The sequence below is a fragment of the Rana temporaria genome, chromosome 4, assembly GCF_905171775.1.
Source record: "Rana temporaria chromosome 4, aRanTem1.1, whole genome shotgun sequence".
NCBI lineage: Eukaryota > Metazoa > Chordata > Amphibia > Anura > Ranidae > Rana > Rana temporaria.
The window spans coordinates 26,141,447-26,152,682 of record NC_053492.1 but is presented as its reverse complement, the minus strand read 5'-3'; the positions used below and the strand labels follow the sequence as shown (position 1 = coordinate 26,152,682).

At 42.1% G+C, this 11,236-nt stretch overlaps 1 protein-coding gene across 1 annotated transcript in view; it reads left to right on the top strand.

Annotated features, from left to right (window-relative positions):
* Window positions 1-7,572: 7,572 nt before the first annotated feature.
* LOC120936044 overlaps window positions 7,573-11,236 on the top strand; it is a 166,132-nt gene continuing 162,468 nt past the window's right edge. The window contains exon 1 of the mRNA XM_040348144.1: window positions 7,573-8,092. The gene's annotated coding sequence lies outside the window, so the exon portion shown is untranslated. The remainder of the gene's footprint in view (window positions 8,093-11,236) is intronic.

Below are 11,236 nucleotides of genomic sequence, written 5' to 3'. Positions count from 1 at the left end.
TTGCTATTTTTTTCCCCACGAAAACTGAGTTACCCTTTAAGTATAGTCCAATGGATAGAATATATAATGTAACATCAATTTCTTGTGCTCTCTAATTTAAAAGCCATCTTTTCTATGTTTTAATGAGATCGTTAGCCACATTGCAGCAGATTTTTTTTAGTATTTTTATGTGTATTAACCACTTAAAGCGGAGGTTCACCCCTACAATATACTTTTTTACCTTAGATGAATGCTCGTTTTGTCTAGGGGAATCGGCTATTTGTTTTAAAATATGATCCGTACTTACCCGTTTACGAGATGCATCTTCTCCGCCGCTTCCGGGTATGGGCTGCGGGACTGGGCGTTCCTATTTTGATTGACAGTCTTCCGAGAGGCTTCCGACGGTCGCATCCATCGCGTCACGATTTTCCGAAAGAAGCCGAACGTCGGTGCGCAGGCGCAGTATAGAGCCGCACCAACGTTCGGCTTCTTTCGGCTACTAGTGACGCGATGGATGCGACCGTCGGAAGCCTCTCGGAAGACTGGCAATCAAGAAGGAACGCCCACTCCCGAAGACCCATACCCGGAAGCGATGGAGAAGATGCAGCTCGAAAACGGGTAAGTACAGCTCATATTTTAAAACAACTAGCCGATTTCCCTAGACCAAACGAGCAGGAATCTAAGGGGAAAAGGTCACAAAATTAATAAATGGGTGAACTCCCGCTTTAAGTCCTGGACCAATATGCAGCTAAATGCCCAGAGGTGTTTTTACAATTTGGCGCTGCTTTAACTGGTAATTGCGCGGTCATGCAATGTTGTACCGAAACAAAATTTGCGTCCTTTTCTTCCCACAAATAGAGCTTTCTTTTGGTGGTATTTGATCACCTCTGCGGTTTTTATTTTTTGTGCTATAAACAAAAATAGAGCGACAATTTTGAAAAAAATGCAATATTTTTTACTTTTTTCTATAACAAATATCCCCCAAAAATATATAAAAAAACTTTTTTTTTCCTCAGTTTAGGCCGATACGTATTCTTCTACATATTTCTGGTAAAAAAAATCGCAATAAGCGTTTATCGGTTGGTTTGTGCAAAATGTATAGCGTTTACAAAATAGGGGATAGTTTTATAGCATTTTTATTATTATTTTTTTTTTTACTACTAATGGCGGCGATCAGCGATTTTTTTCATGACTGCGACATTATGGCGGACACTTCGGACAATTTTGACACATTTTTGGGACCATTGTCATTTTCACAGCAAAAAATGCATTTAAATTGCATTGTTTATTGTGAAAATGACAGTTGCAGTTTGGGAGTTAACCACAGGGGGCGCCGAAGGAGTTATGTTTCACCTAGTGTGTGTTTACAACTGTAGGGGGGTGTGGCTGTAGGTCTGATGTCATCGATTGTGTCTCCCTATAAAAGGGGATCGCACGATCGATGCAGCTGCCACAGTGAAGCACGGGGAAGCCATGTTTACATACGGCTCTCCCCGTTCTTCAGCTCCGGGGAGCGATCGCGAGGGGGCGGCTAGAAACGAATAGCCACGCCCTCATCCCGGATCGCTCCCAGAGGCTTACTGACCGCCGTATGTACCGGGGGGGGGTCCCGATCGGGCACGTCGTTCTGCCTGTCCGTGCCATTTTGCCGACGTATATGTACATGCGGCGGTCGTTAAGCGGTTAATGAAATAAATCCTAACGTAATTGGATAAGTGTAGGATGTTGTGTTTCTACAACCATTGTTGCACCATTTCCGTTTTTTTTTTTTTGCTAGAGTTCCCCCATAATAATTAATGCTTGTATAGATGTATGCTTTAACCCAGAACAGTTAGGATTAATTACACAGAAGCTAGAGACAGCCTTGCAATCTGTTATTGTGTACGTGCAAAAGAACAAGTACCGTATTTATCGGCGTATAACACGCACAGGCCTATAACAATTTTAACGGCTCTGGTCCTGTGCTCACATCTATACAGTTGACGTGAGTATTTATAGGGTTAGTTATCTTGTTCCTCTATATTTATATTATTCTACTACAACATTTTACCATATGGTTATGTCTCTTTATAGATCACCATTGCATTCGCCCCTGAAGAGTTGGTATATCCCAATGAAACGCGTTGAGCATACATAGATGCATGATGTTCATACGGATGATTTTATGTTTTTTATACTGTCTTACTCCTAGATTCTCATTATACTATCAAGCCCCTCTAGTGGTTCATGTTGTGCAGGACTTGTCCTTACTCCAAGTACCATGGTGTTATTATGCATATGTAACTTGTAGCATGTAGCGTAAATCGGCCGGCGTAAGCACGCCTAATTCAAATGTGGGACAGGGGGCGTGTTTTATGTTAATGTTCTGTGACCCGACGCGATTGACGTTTTTCATGAACGGCGCATGCGGCGTCCGTGGAAATCTCCCAGTGTGCATTGCTCCTAATACGCCGCAAGGACGTATTGGTTTTGACGTGGACGTAAATTACGTCCAGCCCCATTCACGGACGAGTTACGCAAACGACGCAAAATTTTCAAATTTCGTCACGGGAACGACGGCCATACTTAACATTGGTACGCCGCACTTACGCCACCATATATCAGGATTAACTATACCGCGGGAAAAGCCTAACGTAAACGGCGTAACTGTATTGCGTCGGCCGGGCGTACATTCGTACGTAGCTGATTTACATATTTTGACGCGTAAATCAGCGTACACTCCCCTAGCGGCCAGCGTAAGTATGCACTTACGATCCGAGAGCGTAAGAGACTTACGCCTGTCGGATCTAAGGGAAATCTATGCGTAACTGATTCTAAGAATCAGGCGCATAGATACGACGGCGCGACTCAGAAATACGACGGCGTATCTGGAGAAACGCCGTCGTATCTCTTTTGAGAATCTGGCCCTGTGTTGTATAATTGTGACGTAATATATTACTTGTGTAAACTAAATACTTTACTGTGATTGGCTGAACCAAGGGCATTCCCTTTTTTTATGTAATGAATAAGTGCAGTGCGCACAAAGAATAAAATTGTAGTTTTGATTCACCATATCTCCGCGTGTGTCTTGACTAACCGATGCATCAGAGAGCCTCCATACATCCAGAGGTCCAAAAGCCCAGGGCCAGTAGAACCACCAGCCTCACAGCCTTGAAGAAGGGGGGCACTTATGATACCCCGAAACACGTTGGATGTTTTATATTGTCTTGTTGTGTCTGAAACACCAATATTAACCACTTGCCTACCAGCAGTTTAACTTTTACTGCTGGCCAGCAGCTCTGTTGTCCCCTCCATATGAGTGGGTTTTCAGGGGCCTCTTGCCCCACTGCAGGGGTTAACGACTTGTTATGTTTAGGGGTGCACAGAAAAAGCTATAGTTACCCGATTCTTGGTTCCCTGAAAAGCAGCACTCCCTCACGTCCAGAGGTTGGCTCTACTGTATGGGAAATTATTATTTCCCCCCTAGAGTTATTTTTTTTAAATTACAACATGCTTTGTGTAACCTTTTATTGTATATATATATATATATATATATATATATATATATATATATATATATGAAAGGTCCAAAAAGGCACGGATAAGAGAGTTTGGGGTGGAGGAACTTGACTGGCCTACACCTTAACCCAATAGAACATCTTTGGGATGAATTAGAGCAGAGACTGTCAGCCAGGCCTTCTCGCCCAACATCAGTGTCTGACCTCACTCAGACCGTGAAACTTGGAGGTTTTACATCAAAAACACAGACCATCACATGCAGAGTCCCGCAAGGATCACCCCTCTCACCCGTACTCTTCAACATCTACATCCGCCCGCTCCTCAAAATCATCAGCAAACAGGACCTGCGCTACCACTCCTATGCCGACGACATGCAGCTTTACCTTCGAATCACCAACAGAAAAGACCAATTTCATGAACTTGGAAAGTGCCTCACACTGATCGACAATTGGATGACCGAAAGCTCCCTCAAATTCAACGGATCCAAAACAGAACTACTCACCCTTCACGCAAATAGGAAATCCATTTCCAGGACCACATGGACACCACCCACCATCCTCGGACAAACCATCGCACCTAGCAAAAAAATCAAAAGTCTCGGAGTCATCTTCGACTCAGACATGACGATGGATGCACAAATAGGAGCAGTAGTCAGCGGTTCTCATCTTCTTCTCCGCATGCTACGTAGACTCATCCCCTTCATCCCGAAAGAGGACACAGCGGTAGTGGTTGGAACAATCATCAACTCAGGACTCGACTACGCAAACTCCCTCTACTTAGGACTACCGAAATACCAGATGGCACGTCTACAAGTCGTCCAGAACACGGCAGCCAGACTGGTAACAGGTAAAAAGCCGTGGGAATCCGTCTCCCCAGTCTTGAGGTCCCTCCACTGGCTGTCCGTACAGGACCGGGTGACATTCAAGACTCTCTGCCTCACCCACAAATGTATACAGGGGAAGGCTCCCCAATACTTAAGCGAGAAAATAAAACCGTACGTCACCAAGCGCGTGCTCCGGTCAACCAACCAAAACATTCTCCAAATTCCTAAATCCCGCTACAAATCGAAGGGAGAACGTAGATTTTCAGTCCAAGGACCACGGCTCTGGAATGTTCTACCCACGACCATCTGCTTAGAGGAAAACCATCGGGCATTTAGGAAAAAACTAAAGACCCACCTCTTCTGAAAGACTGGTTACGACGCTGGATTCCAAGCGCCTTGAGGCAATTAAGTTCGCATTTGCTGCGCTATACAAGTTACTCACTCACTCACTCACCTCACAAATGCACTTCTGGAAGAATGATCAAACATTCCCATAGACACTCCTAAACCGTGTGGACGGCCTTCCCAGAAGAGTTGAAACTTTCATAACTGCAAAGAGTGATCCAACACTATATTGAACCCTACGGACTAAGACTGGGATGCCATTAACACCTTGCCGACCAGCCACCATCGTTAAACAGCGGCAGGTTGGCTCCCCTGCACAAATCACCATAGCTGTCCATTGGTCACTTTAAGGGCTATAGAGGGGCGCGTGCGCCCATAGCACGACGTCGGAGCTGATGCACGTGGCCGCGATGTCTGCCAGTGACCCGCAATCCCTCCTCAGAGAGCCAGAACGGGGATCTGTCAATGTAAAAAGAAACATCCCCGTACTGTCAGGGAAGTAGAGAGAGATCTGCTGTTCCTAGTGATTAGGAACAGTGATCTCTCAGGCAGTCCACTCCCCCCACAGTTAGAAACACCTCCTTAGGGAACACTTAACCCCTTGATTGCCCCCTAGTGTTAACCCCTTTCCTGTCAGTGTCATGTATACAGTTATCAGTGGCTATTTTTTAGCTCTGATCGCTCTTTAAATGTCACTGGTCCCAAAAAAGTGTCAAAAGTGTCCGATCTGTCCGCCGCAATGTCACAGTACAAATCATTAGTAAGGCCTCATCTGGAATATGCAGTTCAGTTTTGGGCACCAGTTCTCAAAAAGGACATCGGAGAACTGGAGAAAGTGCAGAGAAGGGCAACCAAACTGATAAGAGGCATGGAGGAGCTCAGCTATGAGGAAAGATTAGAGGAACTGAATGTATTCACTCTTGAGAAGAGGAGAATAAGGGGGGATATGATCAACATGTACAAATATATAAGAGGTCCATACAGTGAACTTGGTGTTGAGTTATTCACTTTATGGTCATCACTGAGGACAAGGGGGCACTCTTTACGTCTAGAGGAAAAGAGATTTCACCTCCAAATACGGAAAGGTTTTTTCACAGTAAGAGCTGTGAAAATGTGGAACAGACTCCCTCCAGAGGTGGTTCTGGCCAGCTCAGTAGATTGCTTTAAGAAAGGCCTGGATTCTTTCCTAAATGTACATAAAATAACTGAGTACTAAGATTTGTAGGCAGAGTTGATCCAGGGTAAATCCGATTGCCTCTCGGGGGATCAGGAAGGAATTTTTTCCCCTGCTGTAGCAAATTGGATCATGCTCCGCTGGGGTTTTTTGCCTTCCTCTGGATCAACTGTGGGTATGGAGTTTGGTGTATAGGATTTTACTGTGTTTTTTATTTTTTGTGGTTGAACTGGATGGACTTGTGTCTTTTTTCAACCTGACTAACTATATAACAGTCCCACTAAAAATCAATGATCAACGCTATTACTAGTAAAAAAATAAATAATAAAAATGCCATAAATGTATCGCCTATTTTGTAGCCCCGATAACTTTTGCGCAAACCAATCAATATACACTTGCGATTTTTTTTACCAAAAAAATGTAGAAGAATACATATTGGCCTAAACTGATCAACATTTTTTTTTATTTTTTTGGGGATAATTATTATAGCAAAAAGTTAAAAATTTCGTTTTTTTTTTCAAAATTGTTGCTGGTTTTTAGTTTATAGGGCAAAAAATAAAAACCCGCAGAGATGATCAAATACCACCAAAATAAATCTCTATTTATAGGAAAAAAAGGATGTGAATTATGTTTTGGTACAGCGTCGCACGACCATGTAATTCTCAGCTAAAGCAACTCAGGGCCGTATGTTAAAAAATGGCCTGGTCAGGAAGTGGGTAAATCCTTCCGTAGCTGAAGTGGTTAAAGTTCATGTGCGTGTAGAGGCAGGTGTCCCAATACTTTTGACAATATAGTATATATATATATATATATATATATATATATCTATATATCCATATAGATATATATATATATATATATATATATATATATATATATATATATATAGATAGATAGATAGATAGATAGATAGATAGATAGATAGATAGATAGATAGATAGATATATACATATATATATATATATATATATATATATATATATATATATATATATATATATATACAGTAAAACCTTGGATGAGCATAATTCTTTCCAGAAACATGCTGGTAATCCAAAGCACTTGTACATGAAAGCATTTTTTTACAGGGTACAAAAGAGAAGAGAGGCACCTCTAAGTGTAGCAATAAGTTGCTAAATGTTGTACCTTCATTATGTGTAACCATATTGCTACACTTAGAGGCTCCTCTCTTCTCTTTTATACTCAGTTGTGACATGACGCTACTCTTATATTAAGACATCACTTGTATATCAAGACAAAATTTATTAAAACATTTTGCTTGTCTTGCAAAACACTCTCAAACCAAGTTACCCCCAAACCAAGGTTTTACTGTATATCTATACAGTATATATATATATATATATATATATATATATATATATATATATATATATATATATATATATATATATATATATATTTTTTTTTTATTATTATTATTATTATTATTATTATTCTTTCTATATATTCTAAATAGTTCATCCATTAAAAACTCTATAAACATTTTTGGTTTAGGACTCCTGATTGCCTTCTCTCTTCCTGATCTGTAAAAAGCCAGGCGTCTTAGTTGGAATTAAAAGACTATTGGCCCAAAATTAGCGGCGGTGAGGTCATGCCCTTTCTACTGTAACCAGAATCCTTGTTTTGTCAAATCATAAACACTCCACCTTCGGTGCGCCATCTGCAGATGTTTCCCTCCGGTATGGAGTTATTTAAGGAATAATATTTACACAGGCCGGGGCAGGCAGTGAAGTGGGCAATAGGGGGGCACGGACTGAAAGGACATTAATGCTCACTGCAATCTCCCATTTAAAAATCCACTTCCTCCCAAGCCAACCACTGGTTTGGGTGTCTTTTTCTGTCCGTTTCATCTGTCAGTCATTAGCATTCCACAGATGTTAAGTACATCTAAACAGAGCAAGAGAGAGAGAGCGAGAGAGAGAGAGAGAGTGTAAATCTTGGGACGAAGAGAGAATAAGACCATTCAGTGAGTAATTTTTCCTCTGTGCAGACTTCCAGCTGAGGAAAGCCAATTTTATAGAAAGCAACTGCTGACTCGGAGCGTTATCTCTGGTGGCCCAGTGGACAGCTGCAGGATGGCAAAGGCTCGGTGAGATTGCAACCGTGTAGGAAAAAACAACTTGGACACGTCAAGTTTGCTAAAAGACCCAAACCCAAATTCTCCATATTTTATGGGATTTATTATGCAGAAGACTGGGTTATGAGCTGCGGACTGTGACTAGAGGGATTTCTACAAGCTGCTTAGACATCGGGTAAGTGCAAACATTTCAAGAACTTTCCATGAATCCAGCTTGTCCTCAACTCTAGCGGTAGTTTCCAAAAAAAAGTATTTGAAATCCAACTAAGGGGTCGAAACGTATAGGGGTTTATTTATAATTGGAACTTGGATTACTCATACTTTGTGTCTCTTGTAATTGAAAAATTGTCCAATTTTGCAAATTTTGTAAGTTGTGCTACCTGCCCGACAAACTGTGTTTCAGCTTCTGTCTATTGAGTATGTTATATTCCTCGATCTGTGCAGCAAATGTTTCTGATGCAGTCAAAAATAAAATATTGTTACTTATTTGTACATTTCCTTGAAAAGTACGTTGTGGCTTAGATGTGAATATTTTGTTTAATTGCCAGGTCAAAAGTTGTGTCTTTTGCATGTCTATTCTTAGTTTTGAAGGAACTTAGGTTTTGGGAACTGTCATCTAGGTTTGGGTACTACCCAATTTTGTTGTAATTGATGAAGAGTCCTACTGACAGATTAAGGATTTCTACAAGCTGCTTAGGCCGCGTACACGCGGTCGGTCCATCCGATGAGAACGGTCCGAAGGACCGATGAAGCTGACTGATGGTCTGATGTGCCTACACACCATCAGTTAAAAAAACTATCCTGTCAGAACGCGGTGACGTAAAACACAACGATGTGCAGAAAAAAATGAAGTTCAATGCTTCCAAGCATGCGTCAACTTGATTCTGAGCATGCGCGGGTTTTTAACCAATGCTTTTGCATACTTACCATCGGTTTTGACCTATCGGTTATCAGTCCATCGGTTAAATTTTAAAGCAAGTTCTCTTTTTTTTGACCAAAGGATAAGTGACCGATGGGGCCCACACACGATTAGTTTGGACCGATTAAAACGGTCCTTCAGTCCGTTTTCATCGGTTTTGAACGACCGCGTGTACGCGGCCTTAGACATCGGGTAAGTGCAAACATGTGAGAGAGAGAGAGAGAGAGACTTGTAAAGCGCAACACATGCGAACTGAATCGCCTCTGGGCGCTGTATCCATTTCATGGGTAAGGAACCCCTTGACCTCAGAAGAGATGGGTTTTAATCTTTCTCCTGAAGGCCAAGTGGTCCGACTCCAGTCGGATGGTGGTTGGTAGCGCATTCCACAGGCGAGGTCCCTGGACTGCAAATCTTCGATCTCCTTTGGACTTGTATCTGGCCTTGGGTATCTGGAGGAGGTTTTGATTGGTGGATCGCAGAATGCGATTGGGGTTATGGGCTTTTTTTTTTTCGCATAGATATTGGGGGACGTTACCTTGAATACACTTATGCATTAGGCAGAGTGCCTTGAAAGTGATTCTGTCTTTTACCGGCAACCAATGAAGGGATCTCAGTGAAGGTGAGATTGATTCCCATGGTTTTTTCCCAGTCACTAGTCGAGCGGCCGTATTTTGAACGACTTGCAGACGAGTGATTTGGTATTTGGGGAGTCCTAGATAGAGGGCATTTGCGTAGTCGAGTCTGGAATTGATGATTGTTCCAAGAACTTTCCATGAATCGAGCGCGTCCCCAACTCTAGCTGTAGTTTCCAAAAAAGTATTTTAAAGCCAACTAAGGGGTCGAAACGTATAGGGGTTTATTTGTATTTGGAACTTGGGTTACTCATACTTTGTGCCTCTTGTAATTGCAAAATTTCCTTTGTTCATGTCCAATTTTGAAAATTTTGTAAGCGGTTTTCCAACTTGTGTCTATTGAGTACGTTATATTCCTCGATCTGTGCAGCAAATGTTTCTGATGCAGTCAATAATTAAAGATTGTTACTTATTTGTACATTTCCTTGTGGCTTAGATGTGAATATTTTGTTTAATTGCCAGGTCAAAAGTTTTGTCTTTTTTTGTGTCTATTCTTAGTTTTGAAGGAACTTAGGTTTTGGGAACTGTCCCCAATTTTGTTGTAATTGATGAAGAGTCCTACTGACACATGACACAAGTCATCTTCAGTTACAATGGCTGCACAGTCCATCATCGGCTGTGGAATGGTAGATGGAATGCTCATTTGTTTTGTTGCATTTTTGATGCTTCCCTTGGGGCAGAAAACGGAAAACCACTGCTGTTTTTAGATTTTATCAGCATTATGATCTTGCCTATGTTGTTGAGTTTGTATTGTCTGCAGAAAGAATATAACTGATACTTTCTCTAAAGTAGGTTGTCTTTTAGCTTTTTTTGCAACTCATCTCTCTTTCTCATGTGACTCAACTAAAGGACTGAATTGGCCGATTTTGGTCTTCTCATTGACAAGAGCGAAGGTTGACCAGTTCACAGAAATATTCTGCAAAATATTTTATTTGAAACCCCCATGTAATTGGCAATGTGCATTTCTAACCTGGGCTTTTTTTCTCAGACTTTTAGTTAGATTCAGGTAGGCAGGCTTATCCTTGCGGTGGCGTAGTGTATCGTGTTTACACTACGCCGCCGTAAGTTAGCGAGGCAAGTACATGATTCACAAAGTACTTGCCTGCTAAGTTACGGCGGCGTAGCCTAAAGCGGGCGGGCGTAAGCGCGCCTAATTCAAAATAGGCTGAGGGGGCATGTTTTATGTTAATTCGGGTTGACCTGACGTGATTAACGTTTTTTTGGAACGGCGCATGCGCCGTCCGCTTACATATCCCAGTGTGCATTGCGGCAACGTACGCCACACGGGCCTATTGGTTTAGACGTGGACGTAAATTACGTAAATCCCTATTCACGGACGACTTACGCAAATGACGTCAAATTTTCGAATTTCGAAGCTGGAACGACGGCCATACTTAACATTACTAGTCCAGCTATTTGATGAAATTACGTAAACGGCGTATCTGTACTGCGTCGGTCGGGCGTACGTTCGTGAATAGGCGTATCTAGTGATTTACATATTCTACGTCGACCGCAATGGAAGCGCCACCTAGCGGCCAGCCTAAATATTGCACCCTAAGATACTACGGCGCAAGCCATCGTATCTTAGATAGGTTTAAGTGTATCTCAGTTTGAGAATACACTTAAACTTAGGTCGGCGCAGATTCCGAGTTAGGTTGGCGTATCTACTGATACGCCGGCCTAACTCTTACTGAATCTAGCTAAATAAGTGCAGGTACTTACACCCCCTCCCCCCGTCACCTACTCTCAGAAGTGGATGACAAAGGAC